The sequence below is a fragment of the Artibeus jamaicensis genome, unplaced genomic scaffold (genome assembly GCF_021234435.1).
Source record: "Artibeus jamaicensis isolate MK-2021 breed Jamaican fruit bat unplaced genomic scaffold, CSHL_Jam_final contig_936, whole genome shotgun sequence".
Taxonomy (NCBI): domain Eukaryota; kingdom Metazoa; phylum Chordata; class Mammalia; order Chiroptera; family Phyllostomidae; genus Artibeus; species Artibeus jamaicensis.
In genome coordinates, this window is record NW_026522017.1 from 270113 (window position 1) to 291922 (window position 21810).

Sequence of the window (21810 nt, forward strand, 5' to 3'; positions counted from 1 at the left end):
AACTGGAATTAAAAGTAGTACAACCACGTGCTCGCTTTGGCAGCACATATACTAAAAGTAGTACAGCCACTTTGGAAGGCAGAGCATCAGCTTCCTATAATGCTTAGCGTACATTTATGACGTTATCCAGCAATTCCACTTCTACATATTGAACCTAGAGAAATGGATACATGCGTCCCCCCTAAAATAAAACTCCAGCAAACCTGTATGTAACAGGGTAGGTTGGAGCACTGGTCCTCAGAAAATAGGGGAACCCCCAAAAAGGGGGTGGGGAGGGAAGAGTGTCCACTGAGCAGCGGCAAGTGCAGTGTTTGAGGCATGTTGGATAACAAAGGCTGATTGACAGCCCGTATCCTTCTGAAGGGAGGAGCAGCGGGAGAAGGCTGTGGCCTGGGGCGAGCTGTGAATGTGACTGTGAGAACAGGTGCTGGCAGAGTGACTCATGAGGTAGCCAGGGTGGAAGCTCCTGTAGCATCTGTGTGTGCGGCGGGGGCCAGATACCCAGGACAGACAGATGCAGGTGCACCTATGTATGCCTGGGACACTCTTGCCCTGACTAAACGTGGCAGCCAAAAAAGGATCAAAGACTGGGGAGCTGACCAAAATGACAGGCACTAACACACTATAGGAAGAGCCAGATGTTTGGTCCCATGGGAATTTCTGAGCCAAGCATTTACATTTCAGTGCACCCATAAACATGAGGGCTACCTGTCTGTCTGTAGGTCAGTCTGTAGGTCTGTAGGTCTGTTGGAAAGGTTCAAGGTTCTGGGACAGCTACATGGAGACTGCGAGCAGTGCAACCAGATCCTCAAGGGGAGAGCTGCTGCGAGATGACGACTCTGAAACCGGTAAGTGCACATTCCAGAGAAGATGGAGATCTGTTTGTGCGACCAGCTTATGCACAGATAAGGATGTGGGGGACTTCTGGGCGTGCTTTTGGCTTGTAGCTTTTTGGGGAACAATGAAAGTTCTGGGTCTCATGGGAGAAAAGAGCTCCAAGCAGGAGTTTTCTCAGCACCCCCAAGGTTGGAACCCTGTCAATAAAAACCAGTTTCCTTCATCGCAAACTGTTGGGTCATGTGGATTCAAGGAGCCAAGTGGCCAAAACCCAGTTTGCACAGTTACATGTACTCAAATATTCATAGTAGTTTAATGGTAGTCACCCAAAACTAGGAACAACAAAAATGTCTACCAACCGGTCGGTAAACAGCTATATTGTGGAATAACTAACTACTTGGCAATAAAAAGGAACAAACTACATGCAACAACAAGAATGATTTTCAAATGCATTCTGTTCATGGAAGAAGCCAGACTCAAAAGGCTGCATTGTGTATGATTGCATTTATGTGACCTTGTGGAAAAGGTCATAGTATAGAGACAGGAAACAGATCAGGAGCCAGAGGCTGTAGGTGGAGAGAGGTTGTCTACAAAGGGGCTCACGTAAATTCAGGGGGTTAATGGAACTGTTCTACGTTGTGACTGTGGTGGAGGTTTAACACAGAGTGTATCTGTTAAAATTCACGGAATTGTATTACTTAAAAGGGTGAATTTTACTGCTGGTAAATTATATCTCAACAAACCTGACTTATAACAAATTATAATAATAAATAGAAGGCAGACATGGTCACACTTCTGTTTTGGGAAGGTCACTCTGGTTGCTATGTGGTAAAAGACTGGGCTGAGCAAGAGGAAAAACCAGTGCACGCTTATCACAAGGGTTCTGGAAAGATGACAGACATCTTTCCTGCCCTCCAGGACCAGAGTCGTGGCAGGCAGGGCAGAGAGGAGCAGGCTGATCAGAGACATTTTGGAAAGAGAATTGGGAAGATTTGCTAATGGACTGCACACAGGTCAGGAGAGACCTAGAGTTATCAGAGCAGGACTTTAGAGATTTTTATATCCTATTTGTCTTAGCCCATTCAAGCTGCTATGACAAAAATGCCACTGACTGGGTGGCTTAAACAACAGATATTTAATTCTCACAGTGTGGAGGAGGGAAGTCCAAGATCAAGGCACTGGAAGATTCAGCGTCTATTGAGGGCCAACTTCCTGGTTCCTGGACAGCCATCCTTTTGCTGTGTCCTCACACAGCAGAGGGACAAGGAGCTCTTCGGGTGTCTTTTAAAACAGGACAAATCCCAATCTTGAAATCTCGAGGGCCATACCATCATGACTTGATCATCTCCCAAAGGTGCCCCCAAAGGTGAAGCCACACTGGCGATAAGGTTTCAACATATGAATTTGGGGGTGACACAAATATTTAGTCTGCAGCACCATTCCTTTTGAAGCAAGTGTAAAGCAAAGACTATTAAACAGTCCTGTTGTTAATTCTACTGTGAAGTGCCTGCACACCTCCAGCAGAGTCTCTAAATGTGTTTTGGGGGAGAATAATAACATGCAGCCCTCTCTAGAGTGGCTTAGTGGATTGAGCACCGGCCTCAGAACCAAGGGGTCGCCAGTTCAAATCCTAGTCAGGACACATGCCTGGGTTGCGGGTCAGGTCCCCAGTAGAGGGTGTGCAAGAAGCAACCACACATTAGTGTATCTATTCCTCTCTTTCTCTTTCCCTTCCCCTCTATCTAAAAGTAAAACTAAATAAAATCTTTTAAAAATAGAACAATAACATGCAAACTGGGGAGCATGACATCAAGAATCATTTTGTTGTTTGTCGCAGAACCAATCCAGTCAAGGTCTTCTCATGTAAGAAGGGCCCCTCTGAGAGAAGATGCTTCCCACCCCAGAAGGACAACAGCAAGAAAATGAAATGCTGTTACTTGTATTTTCTGGCCATCAAAAAGTGGCCAAGCAAGAAAAGAAGAGGAAAAAACATGGCTGAAAAGCATTCCATTTATTATTAATGCTAATCATTATAATTTATTTGTATTATGGTTTTCTCTGTAAAGTGTATTTCCTGTGCTTAAAAGTGTATTTACTTTGGCTGATTATTGTGGGGGCTAAGAAAGTTAATACTTCTCTTCCTACCATCTAAGTTCTTCTAGATGAGCTAATAATTCACAGAGACAAATTAACAGGAGAAAATCAAGTTTTTAATGTATATTCATGGGGAAATCATGTAAGCATGATGTTCAAAAGACAGCGAGGTGATATTGGGCAATACGGTATTTGGACAAAGCAGAAAAGGGGAGGTACAGGGTATTAGATTTCAGAAGTGAGAATGGGGATGATTTACAGGTGATTGAGGACAAGGGGAATACACATGACCAGAAAACTCTTGCAGGGCACCTCAGGAACAGTGAGCCCCAGCTAACAGGCCCCAGCCTGAAGCCCTCTTGTTCACCACATTTAATTCAGATTAGGCTAAGGCAGCATCCTAAGATTTTCCTGAAGCAGGTCTCTCTGTCAGAATCTCTTGAGCAGAAAAGGGAGGAGGTCAAAAGTTCTAGAACTGAGGATGGTTTCTTAGTAAGTCGCTTATAATCAGTATCACCCAAAGGCAGCGTCAGGACGGCCAAACTTTGGCCCCTGCAGTAGGGACTGACCAGTGACTCTGCTGGCCTAGCTCACCACGACCATGCTGACCCCACCTTAGCCTCACAGCCAAGAGCAGGGCAGGTGTCTTTGGGAACCTCAGTTCAGGGTCATTTGGGCAAAGATGGTAAACCAGATCTTTTTTTAAAATTTGTCAATTACAGTTGACATTCAGTATTATTTTATACTAGTTTCAGGTGTACAGCACAGTGGTAAGAATTCATATAATTTACGAAGCAATCTCACCGATAAGACTAGTACCCACCTGGCACCATACATAGTTATTACAGTATTACTGACTATATTCCCTATGCTGTGCTTCACTTCCCTTGATTATTCTGTAACTACCAGTTTGTACTCTTAATCCCTTCACCTTTTCTACTCAGCCCCTGCCCCCTCCCATCTGACAGCCATCAGTTTGTTCTCTGTGTCATGAGTCTATTTCTATTTGGTTTGTTTAGGTTGTTCTTGAGATTCCACATACAAATGAAATCACATTATATCATCTTTCTATGTCTGACTTATTTAACTTAGCATAATACTCCTTAGGTAAGATTTCATTCTTTTTTATATCTGAGTAATATTCCATTTTATATATGTACCGCTTCTTCTTTATCCAATCATCTATTGATGGCCACTTAGGTTGCGTCCGTATCTTGGCTATTGTAAATAACACTGCAGTGAACATAGGGGTGCATATGTTCTTTCAGATTAGTGTTTCGGGTTCCTTCTGGGTTATATACCCAGAAGTGGAATTGCTGGGTCATACAGTCTTTCTATTTTTATTTTTTTGAGGAAACTCCATACTGTTTTCTATGGTGGCTGTACCAATCTGCATTCTCACCAACAGTGCACAGGGGTCTCCTTTTGTTCACATCTTCGCCGGCACTTGTTTTGTTGATTTATTAATGATGGCCATTTAGACAGGTATGAGGTGATAGCTCATTGTGGTTTTCATTTGCCTTTCTCTGGATGTTGAGCATCTTTTCATATGTCTATTGGCCATTCGTATGACTTCTTCAGAGAAATGTCTAATCAGGCCCTCTGCCCATTTTTAAATAGATTGCTTGGGGGTTTTGGTGGTTAGTTGTATAAGTTCTTTACAAATTTTGGATATTAACCTTTTATTAGATGTGTCATTGGCAAATATCTTCTTCCAATCAGTAAGTTGTCTTTGTGTTTTGTTAATGGTTTCCTTTGCTGTGCAATAATTTTTTAGTTTGATGTAGCCCTTTGTTTATTTTTTCTTTTATTTCCAGTTCCCAAGCCGATGCATCACAAAAATTTTACTCAGAGCAATGTCAGAGAGTTTACTGCCTATGTTTTGTTCTGGGAGTTTTATGGTTTTGAGTCTTACACTTAAGTCTTTAATCAATTTTGCATTTATTCTTGCATATGGTATAAGAAGATGGTTTATAGTTTCCTTTTTTTGTATGAATCTGTCCAATTTTCCCAACACCATTTATTAAATAGACTGTTTTATCACAATGTATATTCCTGCCTCCTTTGTCCATGTAGGCATGGGTTTAATTCTGGGCTCTCTGTTCTGTTCTATTGATCTACATACCTGTTTTTAATGCCAATACCATGCCATTTTGATTATTATGGCCTTGTAGTATAGTTTGAGTATCAGGTAGCATGATTCCTCCAACTTAGTTCTTTCTCAAGATTGCTGTGGCTATTTGTGGTCTTTTGTGGTTCCACATAAATTTAGGAATTATTTGTTCTGAATCTGTGAAAAATGCCATTGGGCCCTGGCTGGTGTGGCTCAGTGGATTGAGCATGGGCCTGCAAACCAAAGGATCGGGGTTCGATTCCCAGTCAGGGCACATGCCTGGGTTGCAGGCCATTTCCCAGCAGGGGACACATGAGAGGCAACCATAGATTGATGTTTCTCTCCCTTTCTCCTTCCCTTCCCCTCTAAAGATAAATAAATAAAATCTTTTTAAAAGTGTGATTGGCATTTTGATAGGGATTGCACCAAATCTATAGACTGCTTCGGGTAGTATGGACAACTAGATCTTGAAATGTCACATGAAGTTCAACCGAAAATCTTTTCAGGTTTGTGCTAGTGAAGCACCTTTGTGATGAAGGTGAAGTGCATCACAAACTATAGTAATGGAGCCCACACCTACTATGTACAACCTCATATTTTATTTTACATATATATACACACATATACACAAATATATTTTGATTATAAAAATAACACACAAAGGCTGTAAAACCTTTTTGAAAACCATTCACTTCCTAAGTATCCACTATTAGCTGTTTGTTACATATCCCTCTAGGTTCTTTTCTACACAGCACATGCTTAAGAGCATTGCTTCTGTGAGGATAACTTAAAGAAATTCAAGCCAAGACATAGGCACTGGATATTACTACTTCTATGCCGATTAGAAGGAGGAAATTACATGAGAGGATATCTCTAAATTTCTCTAAAGGATACATAAATAATTTATTAGCTTTTAAAGTATTAGAGTTGTTTCCTTTGATGGCTATTAAGAGAATGTGATAGAAAATTCACATATTAATACAAGAGTAAAATAAAATTACAGAACCATCTGATTCTATATAAAGATTCTTAGCCATAATATTTCAAAAAGAGTTAGTACATTTAATTCATGATTGTGACAGGGTTCAGTCCATGCTACTTCAAATTGCGGCAACTTAGCATACTGAATATTTTAAGCTGCAGGAATTTGAGAAGCAGCAGCTGCAGGAAAGACTCTCTGACCTTCCCTTCTTCCCTAAAGCCGGTCATAAGACCCTCAGGTAAGAAGGGCTTTCCTTAAACCCAGAGAAAAAGAATATTCTTATCTTCAAAGTGGAGAGATACTGGGAGGAATCTGTGCAAGCAGGTCTTGCCAAGTTTCTCTCAGTTTACCACCCTCAGCTTATATACTTGTCCAATTACATTTTTTCAATACTTTCCATTCTTCATCAAACCTGGTATAATAATAACACTCAGGCTTAGCCATTTGGGGAGATGTTCACTTTCTCATGAAGGCTCACATAAAACTTATATTAAATACATCTGTATGTTTTTCTTTTCCTAAATCATTTGTTACAGAGCTCCAAACAAGAATCTAGAAGGGTAGGAAGAAAAGATGTTTTTCTTCCCAATATTAGAAAATATTTTACTCTGATTGAAACGCTTTTTAACTAATATAATAAATTATATGCCATAATGTATTAAGCCACTTGAATTAAGTATTTGAATTCAGAAAAAAAATAGTGATTAACAACTAGTAGGCCATTAACATCAAGATATCTTGTTCATCTAGACCCAACCTTATTCTGGAAAGATGAAAGAAAACCTTAAACACAGATGTGTTCTATATCACCTTATGCACAAATTCTCTTGGTCATAAAAATATTTTGGGGAATCAAAAAATGCCTAAACATGTTTTGAAAAGTGAACTAATACTACAAAATTTATCATTACAAACGAATAAATGGCATTGAAAACAGCAAGAAAATAACAGGATTAGGTCCAGAATTAGATTCTCTGAAAGCAGCCCTGGCTGGTGTAGCTCAGTGGACTGAGTGAGGGCCTGCGAACCAGACAATTGTGGTTCGATTCCCAGTCAGGGCACATACCGGGCTGCAGGCCGGTTCCCTGAAGGCCAGTTCCCAGCAGGGGGCGCACGAAAGGCAACCATACAATGATGTTTCTCTCCCTCTCTCCTTCCCTTCCCCTCTAAAGATAAATAAATAAAATCTAAAAAAAAAAAAATACTCATTGAGCAAACATTTAGAATCCCTGAAAGCAGAGAGGCATATCAGTTTCAACTAGCTGTTTCTCCCGTTATATTTAACTACTTATCTTTAATAATTTTATGCTGCCATATATTGAGTAAGCAATAATAGACATCATCTACTCACTTTCTACTGTGCCAGATAAGGACTTAATACACTTTCACCATCCCTACTCTCCGTCACACACACACTTTTCCCTTCCCCTGTGTTTTAATCACAGTTTTGTATTAAATGAATATTCAATTTTTATAATAAAGTAACACAAATATTGCCAACAAGTAAGTAATACTTTGTTGACATTTCTTTTCCATATTTTGTTTTTTCCTGGAGTTGAATATTGCTTATTTACTCATTTTACTTTATTTTGTGTGTGAGATAGCATACTTTATATACACATATATAAACTTTCCTCATACTTTTCCAGTTCTCTTTCCAACAATGTGGTCAAGCTTCTCAAGTTAGTAGTTCTTTTTCCCCCCATAAAAGGATCCTTCCATTGTTGTGTTTTTAACTGGACTGGTTGATCTCTAGAATTGCTAGTTTTTTGCATCCTAGGACATTTCCTCATCATCACTCTAGTAATTGAACTTGCTTCTTTTCTTCGTTTCCTCACTCAGATCTTCCTCTTTCTTGGTTATTTATTTATGTATTTATTTTTGGGTCACACATATTTCAGAAGCTTCCTGAAATAAAGATACAAAGAAAGCAAAGTTTTTGAGATCTTGTCTGTTTGAAAACATCAACATGTTTTTTGCTATTCTCCTATTTAATCGTTCGGTTGAGGGAAGAATTGGGGTGGAGAGATTTTTTTCTCTGATTTTTGAAGGCACTGATTGCTCCAGTAGTTTTCATCGCCTTGTGTGGGAAGTCCAAGGCCAATCCACTTCATCGTAACCTCTCTTTTTCTCTCTGGAAGATTTTAGATTCTTTTTATCCCCAAAGGGAATTTTACAGTGATGTGCCAAGATATGGGCCATTTTTATTCCTTGTTCTAATGGGGACCCTTCACATTCTTTATCATGGAGATGTTGCTGCATCACATCTGTGATGGTTGATTTTTTGTGTCAGCTTGACCAGGGCCACAGGGTGCCCAGATATGTGACCAAACATTATTCTGGGTGTGTTTGTGGGGGTTCTTCTGGAAGAGATTGAAGCAAATTGCCCTCCCCAGTGTGAGTGGGCCTCATTCAATCCACTGAAGGCCTGAAGAGAACAAAAAGGCTGAATGACAGAAACTTTTTCTCTGCCTGTCTTCCATCTGGGACATCGGTCTTCTCCTGAGTTTAGACTGGGATTCTGGCTGGAACTCACATTATTGCCTCTCTTGATTTTCCACTTTGCCGATTGCAGCTCTCGGGCCTTGTTGTCCTCTATAATCATGTGAGCCAATTCCTTATAATAACTTTATATACTTCTAAATTTAAACTGGTAAATTTATAAATTTAATAAGAGATAGATATATAGAAATAAAAGGCTAAAGGGAGAGGCAACAAGCATTTGTTCAGTCTAAAGAACAGCTACTTCAGAAGCACTGATTCAGGCAGAAACTCAAATTTTATGCAGATAAGGAGGTTAAGGCAAGGGATATTTACAAAAAAGAGAAGAGGAATAATGACATGGGTGGTAAGAAGGAATTTCTATGCATGTTAATAAGCTAAAAAAAATTTTCTGTACATGTGGGCAAGTTAACATGGTGATGCTAATTCTAAGCAATGTCTTTAATTTTCAGTCTGGTCGTCGTAACAAACAGTTGCTTGAAATACAGGGCTGTTTTAGACCCAGTCCAGTGCGTTGAGGAATTAGACATGCAAGGCAGTTCCTCTGGGGTGTCAGCTCCAACTCCATTTTACAGTGGCTTCAGCCCTGACTACTGCGTCTCATTTGGCTGTGCATCGTCCTGCAAAGCAACAAGATGCCGGTTTGATTATCAGTGAGAGTACGTGCCGCGGTTGCAGGTTTCATTCCTGGTTGGGACACATACAAGAAGCAACCAATTGATGTTCCCTCTCTTCCTTTTTTTAAAAGATTTTATTAATTTATTTTTAGACAGAGGGGAAGAGGGGAAAGAAGGGAGAAAAAGAAGGAAACATCAATGTGTGGTGGCCTCTCACGTGCCCTCTATTGGGGACCTGGCCTGCAACCCAGGCATGTGCCCTGACTGGGAATCAAACTGGTGACCCTTTGGTTCAGGCAGGCTGGCACTCAGTCCACTGAGTCACACCAGCCAGGGCACTTTCCCTCTCTTTCTTTGTCCCTTCCCCTCTCTGCTAAAAACAAAAAGCAAAAAACAGGGAATTGTGTGTACTATTTCTATGTTCTCCAATGTAGTTGGGAAAATACCCTTTAAAAAACAAAGTGGCTCCATTTATATTATTTACGTATTGACTTAAAAATAAAACAACAGGTCTTTAGGAAGCCAAAACGAATTTGAGAATGACAGAGGAACTGCATGCAATTCGGGACCAGCAACTATGGTGAACCATCGGAAAGTCTGAGGAGACGAAGGGCAGGTCAGCTTTTCTTAGGTTTTTGGAGGAAATTGGGAAGGGCTGTGGCAGGTTTTTTTATTGGCTGCAAGTGGTGGGCAGCTTGTTGCTGGGTGCAAAGGAAATCCTTTTCCTTCCTGCTGGAATCTTCAAGTCGCTGTGAGTGATATGTGAGGGAAGCTCCCTTCATGGCCACCCAACCCCATTTTTATTTAGGTGTCCTTTTTACATTTTTATAAAATATACAACTCTGAGTGTTTTTTTCCCCTCTGGAGAGCCCAGACTAATACAGTGCATTCGACAATGTCTGCTCTCTGTTTTGTCTGCTCTCTGATGTCCCTGTTAATCAGATATTGAACCTCTTGAACTGCCCTAATTATATCTTCTTTCTCTTTCTCTAGCTTTTTGGTTTCACTTATGAGAGATTTTTTAACTTGATCTTTCAACACTTCTATTGACATGTTTTCACTTACGTTATTTTAATTTCTAGATCTCCTTTTTGTCCTTTGTTTGCTCTTCCACTGCCCGAACGTCCTGTTTTTATTTCATGGATGCAATATCATCACTTGTCCTTCTGAGAATATTAATAGTTGGTTCAAACTTTCTTCTGCTCCATGCAGTCTTTGATTCTTCTGAGTTCCTTTTTTACTGTTTGTTTTCTTGCTGTTTTCTCCTGTCAGAGGCTTTCCTCGAAAGGCTGCCTATTCATATTAAAAGTAAGGTGCTAAAAGGCTGATTGGAAGCTCTGAGTACACAAGCATTATTGCCCTGTTTCACTGTGGGGTAATCAAGTGGAACATGGGAGGCTTTGCTGGATAAAGGTCAGTGGGTCTCTTTTTCTGAAACTTCTCCAAGGAAGTGTCCAGTCTGCCGAATGAGGGGTATAAGGGGTCGTCTTCCTGCCAGCATGCTGGGGGCTGAGGATGGGAGAAGGCCGGGGACAACTTCCACTCAGTCCCATTTTCAGCTGTGCTTCCCATGGTCCTTGGGCGCAGAGTCTCTCTGGCATTCTTTCCCCACGGATCAAACCTCCTTGTTCCTGCTGGGGGCGGGGCCTGTAATCACGGGACTTCAGGAAGTGGGGTAGAAGTTCAAGGAATCTAATTGCCCCTCATACAAACTCTCAACTGATTTTACATTGATCTCACATCTTGTCCCTCCTTTGAAGGTACATGTCAAAGGAATAATCTGAATGTCTAAGGGAAAAGCGAATGCTTAGAAAGAACCAAAGCATTTTCAAGTGAGGAAACAAAGGAGAAATGAAAATTTAGTTCTAACTGGATAAAAGAGATTTTTCAAAAAGCAGATCGATGGGTCTAGTAAAGTGTCTACATGACTCTGCACCATGAGGGTGGCTGCAGGGCCTGGGTGATCTTTGTGTGCTCTGCTGTGAAGACAGAGTGATTATGCCCTGGCACAGTTTTAAAACAGGAAGAATGAAGGTTTTAAATCACTGTTTTATTGAAGGGAAACTAGTCTGCACCAGAGGACTCAAAAAACCCAGGAAGTGAAGCACAGCCAATTGCTGCCTGGGGGTATGGGGGAGCGGGTCTGTACCTGGATCCAGACCAAGTCTGTTTCAAGTTTATTTGATTGACAATTTCACTTTGAAAAGAGTGTTTCACGGGACCTCTGGGAGCTGTCAAACTCTGCCCCAGGGCAGAAGATTAACTGCTCTGTGGACCAGCGGGAAGAAGCCTAGTAAATCAGAGGCCCCTTGTTTGTGGGTCTGTGGGCTTACAGGTGGCAATGTAACAGGCTGTGCCTCTCTGCAGGCGCCTCGGGGCCTTCACAGTTTATGGGTCAGAACTAGTCATGTGGATGGGAAGGAGCATCTTAATTCATTCTCCAAACTGCTGATTGAAAAAGGGTCTTCAATGAGCCTGCAAAAGAAAAGTTCCCTTGAATTCTCTAACTTCTGGAAGGAGCCCCAAGATGCTGTACAGCCACAGTGGTGGCTTCTGGGGAGGGGAGCAGCTTTTTCGAGTCTTTTTGCAGGGGGTGGTCGGAGTACCTGATAAGAGTGTGACCCTGGAAGAATTGGCCTGTCTTGTGGTGGTTGTGTGGGTTTTCAACCCCCAACGGCCTCAGCTTTAACATGGGGATTATAATGAGGATTAAATGAATTAATTATAAGGAACAGAACAGTGAACTTAGTGAGTGCTGCATGGCTATTGGCTTTTATTATTACATGTATTTGCATGCATTAGTTTTGAAAATAATTTAGTTTTCTCTTTAAAAGTCAGAAATATTTCTATAAAGCAAATAACTATCTCATACTCTTTATGTTTTCTGGGACTTTATTTTTATAAATAAAATTGGTCTACAGTTAGCCATGTGGGGGAGGAACAAACTTTTCTCTACCCTCAAGGTCTTTCTGGCCATTCTAAATAATCAAATAGAAGACAGATTAGCAAGAGAAAATAATCAAATTCAATACGTCCATATGGATGGGAGCCCCATGTTCATGAGGGAGTCCGACTCCACAGGCACAAGAGGTTCAGGGACAGAAAGCGGGACTGGGGTATGTAAGACATCCAGGGCTAGGGATGAGGCAAGGTGCCCTGGGGGTTGAAGGGCCATTGCAAGATGATAAGTAGAACATAGAAGTTGGCCTGCCCAGTAAATCAAAAGAGGTTATCTCTGATAATCTCTTATCATGAGTAATGCCTCTGATTCAAATTCTTTAAAGTAGTTAAAGGGAGGGGGCAGAGTTTCACTTGAGCCTGAAGTTAAAATTGCCTTTAGCTAAAAGTAATCTGTGTATCACTGAGGCACATCTTGGGGCGGTTTATTCTGAACCCTCCCAGACACAACTGTAATGCCTGCTCTTCCCTTTCTCCATCTCCCTTCTTTGCACTTTCCCCTGATGATGCTGCCCTGCTGAGCGCAGGGCTTGCTTTAGCTACGTAGTGGCCCTGGATGAATGAGCTGTCCATTTTGTCAGTGGCCCCCATAGCCTAACCCTCCAGTTGTCACCTGACTGCTCCCCAGATTGCTTATCAGAGCAGAAGAAGTGAAATAATATGTACCATCCCTCAGACAACCCCTTATATTATAGGCACCCTCAAAAGAGAGGAGGGGGCTCCTTTCCTCCATGTTAGTTTGCAGTTAGGAAGGGCAGGGGAATACCTTCCCAAATGTACTTACATGGGCATAGATCTTAGACTAGAACCACCACCCAGCTTTTTTAATAAAAAACACTTCAAATATACAAAGAGGTACAGAGAACAGTATATGAACCCCCAGGTATCCATCACCTAAATTTAACAATAATAACTTTTTTGTCTTAGCTTCCTTTTTGAAAAAGTTGTTTCAGACAAAATTAAAGACCATTATTACATGTTTTACTCATTTTAAAAACATCTTTATTGAGGTATAATTTACCTACCTAAACTGTACAATTCAATGTTTTTTAGAATATTCATAGGTATGTGCAATCATTACCACAATCAATTTTGAAACATTTTCATGACCCTCAGAAGAACCTTGAACCCTTCAGCCCTTGAGCCCACTATCCCCCCATCCCCCACCACCACGACCAGCCTGGGGCAATCACTAATCTATTTTCTGTCTCCATTGCACATTTGCCTATTCTGGACATTTCATATACGTGGAACCATAATATATGGCCTTTGCGACTGTTTTTTTCACTTAGCATAACATTTTCAATGATCGTCCCAGTTGTGGCATGAGTCAACATTTTATGTCTGAACAATATCCCATTGTTTAGATATACCATGTTTTTATTTATCCCTTCATCAGTTGATGGATATTTGGGTTGCTTTCACTTTTTTTTTACCACTATGAATAAGACTCCTGTGAACATTCGTATACACATAACTTGATATTTTACCCCTAATACTACTCCTTTATACTAACCTCTAAAGGATAAGGACACTTCCCCACATAGCCACACATTAGCAATCCATCCAAATTAGCGATCTATCTAATAAGCCAATTAAAATACATATTTCTCCAATTTCCTCAAAATATCTTTTATGTTCTGTTTGTTGAAATCAGGATCCATTCAACATAATGCTTTGATATATTACATCTGATTTTTATGTCTCTTGGGTATCTTTTAGGTAGAAGAGTGCCATAACTTCCCCTTTTTGTCTGGTATCTACTGGCAGCCTATGAGAAAACAACAGGCAAGGCTTACAATTGCCTGAATTCTGAGAAAAAAAAGATAAAAACTATGAACAATAAAATGGCAATAAATACAAATCTATCAACAATTGAGTCTAAAAAACAAACTAAGCGATCAAGAATAGAGACAGAATCATGGATACAAGAGAGGGTTTTGATGGTTGCCAAGTGGGAGGAGGTGTGGGGAAATGGGTGAAGAGATGAGGGGATTGAAATGAAATAATCAAAAAGCTTGTATGCATGACCCATGGACATGAACAATGGTGGCGGGATTGCCTGAGGGACTGGGGTACTTGGTGGCAGGGGAGCAAAGGGGGAAAATCAGATCAACTGTAATAGCATAATCAATAAAACATAATATAAAAATAAAATATGGCTAATCCAAATTGAGATGTGCTGTGCACACTAGGTTTCAAAGATGTAGTACAAAGAATGAAAAATATTTCATTAATGTTTCTCTTGATTACATGTTGAAAGTACAATATTTTCATGTATCAGGTTCAATATAATATTTTCATAAAATTTATTTCCCCTGTTTCTTTTTATTTTTTTTAATGTGGCTACTTATCGGAATATGGGAAATTGCCTATGTGGCTCAAATTATACTTCTGTTGGACGGTGTGCTGCTCTAGATTTTCCACGTGGCCATTTCTTCCCTCCTCTTTCATGCCGCACTGATGCAGAAGGAAGTCTGGGGCTGTGTCAACTCCACAGACTCTACTGTGGAGTGGGGTCCAGCTGGGTGGGGGCAGCGCCTCGGCTCCTGACTCGGGAACACGCACCCGTCTCTCACTGGTTTTCTTTTCCTCAACTATCAGTCTTTCTTCTCACGATTAGACCATATTTAGTCAGAGTATGGATAAAATAGCATCTCAGCCAGTCTTCTAAATCTGTTGTTCATACCCCACCTAGCTTTTAAGTCAAAAGCCAAGAATTTGACTTGGGTTCACCTGTGTTATTCTTACCATGAGGCAGTCTGTGCATAGAACCCCCCACCTACTGCTGGAATACAGGAGATATGACTAAGAAGTGGGGAATACTGGGAATAAATACTGCATCAGTTACTGTACCAAAACATTACCGATTACCCATCGTTCCAAGAACAGATGTTGTGTAGTGATTCTGTGGAAAGTACTGTGCTAGAAGCTGGGAATACCATAGTGAATGGGGCCCCCAGGTGAAATGAAACGTTAGAGCCGCTACAGATAAAATCTATTGAGAACACAGTAGGGTACAAGGAAAGGGCTAGGCTGTCATGGGCATAGGAATCAGGAAATGCAAGTCAAAGCTCTGTGGGAACTGCAACGTACTATGGAAGCCAAAGTCTTTATTGTGGATTGTTTCACTGTCTCAGGGAAGTCACTTTCTGAGCCTCATTTTCCTCAACTGATAATGATATGGATGATTTTGACTGATTATCTCCACTGTTGTGAAGAAGAAATGTGCATTCAACAAATATATCAAGCTGTTAACATGGTCGACATTGGCTGGTGGGATTATGGGTGACTACCATTTTGCTCTCTATTATAAACTTGTATATAATGAACCAATATATTACTCTTATAATCAGTAAAAAGAAAAGTAAGAGAGAGGGACAGAACAATTTTATTTTAAAATTTGCCTTTGCTGCCAACTCCTTGAACTAGTCTATACTGGCTCCTTCCACTTCCTCCCTGTCCACAGAATCCAGCCATTGTAATCTGGCTCTCACCCTCTCTTCCAAACGTCTCCCAGAGACTCCCACTTGCAAAGCCAAAGACCTCTTTCAATCCTCATCCAATATGACTTCTCCACAGCACTGACACAACTCCTTAAACTTTCTGAAAAGCACTGTTTACATTATAGAGATAATATACCTACACTTCAAAAAATAAAGAACCATCATCTACGATGCCACTATCATAATACAACCAAGGCCATTTTGGACTATTTCCTGTTAGTTTTTTTTTTCTGCTATTTTTTTCTCACTTAAGCATATTTTTAAATCATCACGTTTTAAATGTATATCCAATTTTGAATTCACACCTCCCTCTTGAAAATCTCCTTATTTCCATAAAAACAATTCTTTCCTGACTTTTCCACAACCCACCCATCTTCCAAACTTGCATACTAATAATGTTCATAAAAGTTTCCTAAAGTGCTTATTAAAATGCAGATGCCTGAACCCCATTCTGCTCCTATGAAATGATTGCTCACAGAAATCCTATTTCACTAAGATTGGTTTCCTGATCTCCATAACATGTAGTCCAAAGACCCTACCGGAAAACACTGTTGCAGACTTATCCCTCTACTGCAACCAGCTAACCAACCAACTAAAACCCAAACCAACCTAAGAAACCTGTTTCCTAATCATCAGATCCTCTAGGAGTGGGGTCAGAATACCTATATTTATATATCTTTAAATTCTCTTGATTATACTGACAAATCAGTGCCTTAACTGTGACCAAACTTGTCTGTCTACATTTCCCTGAACATGTGGTTTACTTTCACGTCTCAGAGCCTGGGTGCTGTTCACTGGCCTGGATTTTAATTCTTGAAGCTCACCTCAAAGGCAGCCTCCTCTACCAACTGCATGGAGGCTTCTCTTCTATCTCTTTCTTCTTCTTTTCCAACTCACAAATTAGAATTAGTCATTTAAATATTTTTATCTTTCAGCTGGACAATGAGCTACTTCAGAATAACCATAGTAGATGCATAGTCATTTGTTCCTGAGTAATAAATTATCCCCCAAATGTATTGGCTTAAAAAAAAAACCAATAAACTTATCTTGCAGCTTCTTTAGTTCAGGAATTCAGAGGCAGCTTAGCTGGGCAGTGTAGACTCGAGTCCCTCATGAAGTTGCAGTCAAGGTGTATGTAGGTCAGGGCTGTAGTCATCTGAAGGCTTGACTAGGGCTAGAAGATTTACTTTAAATATGGCACATTCAAGTGGCTAGCAAGTGGTACCAGCTGTTAGCAGAGGGGGGGCCTTCATTCCTCTTCAGATGGACCCTTCATAGAGCTTCATGAGCATCCTCACAATATGGTGGCTGGCTTCCTTTAGCACAGGTAATTCAACAGAGAGCAAGGTGAAGGCTGCAATGTCTTTTATGACCTAAACCTGTAGCTCTCACACCATCACTTCTGCAGGATTCTATTGGTCACACAGGCCAGCCATGAAATAGTGTAGGAGAAGATTATGCCAAGGTGTAAATACCAGAAATAAGGTTCATTTGGGGTCCTCTTTGAGGCTGGTAACCACAGTGAATATCTGTGGTTTTTTTGTTTGTGTGTGTGTGTGTGTGTGTGTGTGTGTGTGTGTGTTTCCTATCCATTGCCTGTTTCTTTGTGTGAGAAACACATTTTATGTTGTATAACTAGGGTAACAACACTTTCATCTGAGGCGGAAGTATGTAACTAGGGACTGGCCAATCTGAAAACTCCACTCCTGTGGCTGGAGTGGTCAGTCACAGGGACATGTGATCAACTAGGGCCAATTAGAATCTTCCTTGATTTTTGATATATGGATTCTAAGGAGAGAGGGTCTCTATTCCTCTGCTATTTTGAGCTCTGTGAATGATCTAAGCTGTAGCTTCTTATAGCCATTTTCAGGTCATGTTGGAGAAAGCTATCTTTAGTCAGAGAAAATGAGGCCAGCATCCAAAGAGAGACAAAGATGAGCAGGAATGAAAAGAGAAAAGGGAATCTTGATGAAATAATTTGAGCCCACATGATCCAGCCATGCTTGAAATTTACAGACTTTTTAGTTACATGAGTCAATAAATTTCCTTTTTCATTTAAGCTGGTTTAACCTGCATTCCTACCACCTGCAACCAAAACAGTTCCTACAAATCAGCAGGGTCTTATTTTCTTGAATTTCCAACATTGGGTTCAGTTCTTATTCCTAGTACTCAATTCAAGTTTGAGGAATACATTAATTAATTATTATATTTTTACATAAAAGCAACTAATAAATGTGCACACATTGGAGATTTTCTAAAAAGAATCAGTGATTTCTCAAGTACATACCAGTTACGAGAAACAAAACAAATCCTAGAACTTTGTAAAGTCTGGTGATCTGGTAGCCCCTGGAGTTACTTTGTTAGTCTGCCGCACTCCAGGTCGGTTTCCAGCAGTTCTGTGTGATGTCGCTGAGTGGACGGTTTGCCGGGATCCTGAGTACACACAGAGGTACACTGAGACAGGAGGAGTGCTGGGGGCATGCGCCATGTCGTCTCAGTGACAGGGAAATGGAAAAAGGCCCTGAGTGGACCTCTAAGCACTTGCTTATATAATGTGTGAGTAAAATGATGCTGCAGGAATGAAAGTGAGGACATGTTGGCCGGAGGTTGGTGGTTTCTGTCCCCTCTGAGAACCATGCACATAGAGGTCCCTGCAAAGGAAAGATACAAGTCAGATTTGTAGCATCAGATAAAGAGGTCACCAAATAACTGTGTTAGAAATCAGACCATCCCACTCTGGCCTCAGTGGAGGGATGAAAGGAACAGAGAAAAATACAGTTTCATGAAGGACTGCTTGGCTGTGACTTAGATCAGTCACTTCACACACATGACCAATTGTTCTAGTACAGGAAGATACAGGGAGATATAAGAGGAAGGAAGTCAAATATAGAAAAGAGAGAAGCAGCTTGGCTGCTGCCTGCGTTTCTCTTTAAAGTCTTCTAATGCTTGGCACCTTTGTTGCGCCTAGGAAAACTGTTATACACATCATCAACCAAGTGACAGATTTTTATTTTTAATTCATCACAGAAGCCCTGCTGCCCAAATGATGCCTGACAGAAAAATCTCTTGTTGGTAAGACCCTTTTCTCAAGCCAAGGAAAACCTCAAAATTCCTTAGTTTTCCCCTGGGCTCTTATAGCAAGTTCAGTTTTCTTTAACTCTATGAACTCCTGTGGCTCCTGGTCACACGCTGACTGCTGTTTTAGAGAAAGGGGATGCTGGCGTCTGTGACGGCAAGAGCCCGGATCCTGGACTCAGACGGCCTGTGCGCAAGCCACTGCTTCCCCACTTACCTGATCTGCACGAGCTAGGACAAGTTGCTCTTTTTGTCTCAGTTTCCTCATCAGTAAATGGGGTTAATAATATGATAATAGTATCCCTTCATACAGCTGGGGCAAGAATTAAATGGAAAGAGAAAGAGAGAGCACTTAGAGTAGTGCCTGACACATAGCAAGCCCCATTTAATTTTTTATGGTAATATTATGTAGGCAAAACCACATTTCGCCATGAATCTTCCTTGACTCTTTGTCATGGTATGTAGTTTTTTTTTCTATTTCTGTTTGGCCCTCAATATTTTTTTCATTTAATGCATCTCATTGTAACTATTTGTGGACCAAATGTTGTTAACAGGCTTAGGCCAGTTGGATGGTAATGACTGTCAGTCTTGGTGGGGCCTTGGCCAATCTGCTCGAGCATGATACGGACAAATCAGCTTTGTAACGCCATGAGTTTGAGGCTCGGGACTAGGATCTGTCATGAAATATTAACAAGAGCTAGACACCATGATTTCCAGCCACGCTTCTTATTGAACCAGGTCACAGAATCCTGCATTAAGTGGTGGACACAGGACTAAACCAAGACCCAGGCCATGAGCACTGTTCTGTCCCTCACCCAAAGCTTATGCCCCAATTGTTAAGGGTGAGGTGCCTATGTGGTACATAGTCCTCAAAACACACGCATTTCACCAACAGAAAGGTATTCTAACATCTCATGCTAAAAAAAAAAGTCTTTTTATGTAGCTGCAGAAACACACAGTTGACAAAGCTGTAGTAGGCACAGATTCCAAGTCCAAGGTCCTGATTAGGACCCTTCAGTGCCCATAAACCACCCCCTGGAGTGTGTATTTCCTATAGAGCACTTCAAAGTTTATTAACAACTCCTAGGGCGAATATTAAAACTAACTTTGAAAGCACACACATAGATCTTGCTCTCTAAGCTAAAGTATTTAAATAATGACAATAATCACCTAAGACTGGTGAAATCCTCAGACCATAATTTGATTTTTTTTTTTTTTTTAGGCAACAGCCTACCTATGGACTCCAGTTTTTAAAGATACTCATTGATTCCTTATAAAAAAATGAGTAATTAAAATAACATCAGTTGATAACATGCTTTCTCTGTAAGGAAGCCCTGGACTTTGTAGTTGCTGTAGAAGGTGACTTCAGCCTTGTGGGTGGGTGGGCAGCGATTCTACACGTGACACGCACGTCAGAGGCCACACCCACCGGGGCTCTTCAGTACCAGGGTCACCAGTGGGAAAAAGAGTCCTCAAAAATACAGATTTTTGGTGAAGCAAGTGGAATTTTGGAACCTAAATGTCAGGGTATTCGCACAGATCTTTCTAACTTTTGCTCTCTGTAGAGAACAACTCTGATTTATGCTTTGTAAGCCACGCAGCCAGAACGGTGGAACCGAGTTCATTGGCATGTTTATTTGGAACACACTTCACCCCCCTTGTTTTTGAAAGTGAACTAAAAGTAGGTCACAGTAGGCAAAATATGAAAAGAAAATATAGATATTTATTTTTAGTGTCCTTGATGGTACATAAGTGGGGCTCTAGCTAATTGCCCAGGGGGTAGCAGGAAGCACAGCTTTTCCACAGGGGAGGGACAGCAGGCAGGAGGAGGGACAGATTCAGACGGGCAATTGCCAAAGACAGGCTTTGTCTAGTCTGAAGTGGGTGGTGTATCACCAACAACCAGAACAGAAGTTTTCTTGGGTTTTGTTGCACTGTTAGGGCACATGAAGGGACCCTATTGTTACTGAGGCAGAGCAGTTCACTGGGGTGTAAGCATGAAGCTGTTTATCTGCTCCCAGCCTCCGAGGGTGCAGTCCTAGGCAGTGGTGGGCTCACTTAATATCTTAATGATGTCTCCATCCAGTTCCGTAACTTCGTAATCCAGTTTCTAATACACTAAACTTTGACATCAGTCTTGTGGGAACAGGAGATGTGTCTGGTCTCACATGCCCGTCTTCTCCCTGTTTCCCAGGGAGGACCACCCTAGATTTGCAGGGTGGAATGACAGACAGGATCTCCTTACTTGATTCTTGTAGGGGGTGGGGGTACCAGTGGGTGCTACCACCAAGGTTGTTGCTGTCTCTCTAATACCAACAGGTTTTCTTGCCCCTCCAAGCTGCCCATACCCCTGGGTCACATGTGCTGGCTCACAGTCTCCTGACATAGAATCTGTCTCAGGCTCAGCCTCTTTTCTCTCCGAACCCAGGCCCGCCCCTACCCTAGTGGGACCCTTGTCCCACACCCTGCTGGGTGTAGTACTGGCAAGATGGCACTAGCTCAGCTATTCTGTCTGCTCCACTGAGAGAAAATTCTGTCCTAGCTGAGCAAATGGCAGAAATGCAGTCTGGAGCCTGAGTAAGAGCGAATTAGAGCACTATTTATAGGAGACAAGAGGAACAACAGAAAACTATCTGTCATTAACTCAAAAGGAATCCACCATTCCTGGAAGTAAAGCTATTACAGGTTGAGGCAGTAAGTAGATAAAGCAAGCTTCCCAATTCATCTCCTAATTCCAAACATTCATTTAGAGCCCAGTACACAAATGGAGAATGCAACAGATGCTTTAACTGGCAAGAACATACCACATCTGACTTTAGCCAATAGGCAGAAAAGGGATAATGATCCCACCTAAGCCACACAGCTCACTTGACGTGGGGGCTGATACCTCCAGAGCTCCCTACACCTCTCCAACACTCTAGATCTCTCCCTGATATTGCTCTGAGCTGATCATCTTTCTCATGGAAAATGGTCAGTTCTGATGCATCTCTTTGAGGCCTGATCCAAACACTTCTTTTGTGTGCTCATACTTACTAAATTTCATTGGTCAGCTCCTTTCTCCCAGCTCCCATATTTTCTGTACCCCTTTGGGAGTCAGAAACAACTCCGGGACTCATGTCAAAAAAC

The 21810-nt window shown here is 41.3% G+C and overlaps 1 non-coding gene across 1 annotated transcript; it reads right to left on the minus strand.

The window, feature by feature from the left end:
* Positions 1-21332: 21332 nt before the first annotated feature.
* On the minus strand, positions 21333-21523 carry LOC119045667 (U2 spliceosomal RNA). The gene has a single exon (XR_005081838.2). It is a non-coding gene; the product is annotated as a U2 spliceosomal RNA (small nuclear RNA).
* Between the last annotated feature and the right edge of the window lie 287 nt (positions 21524-21810).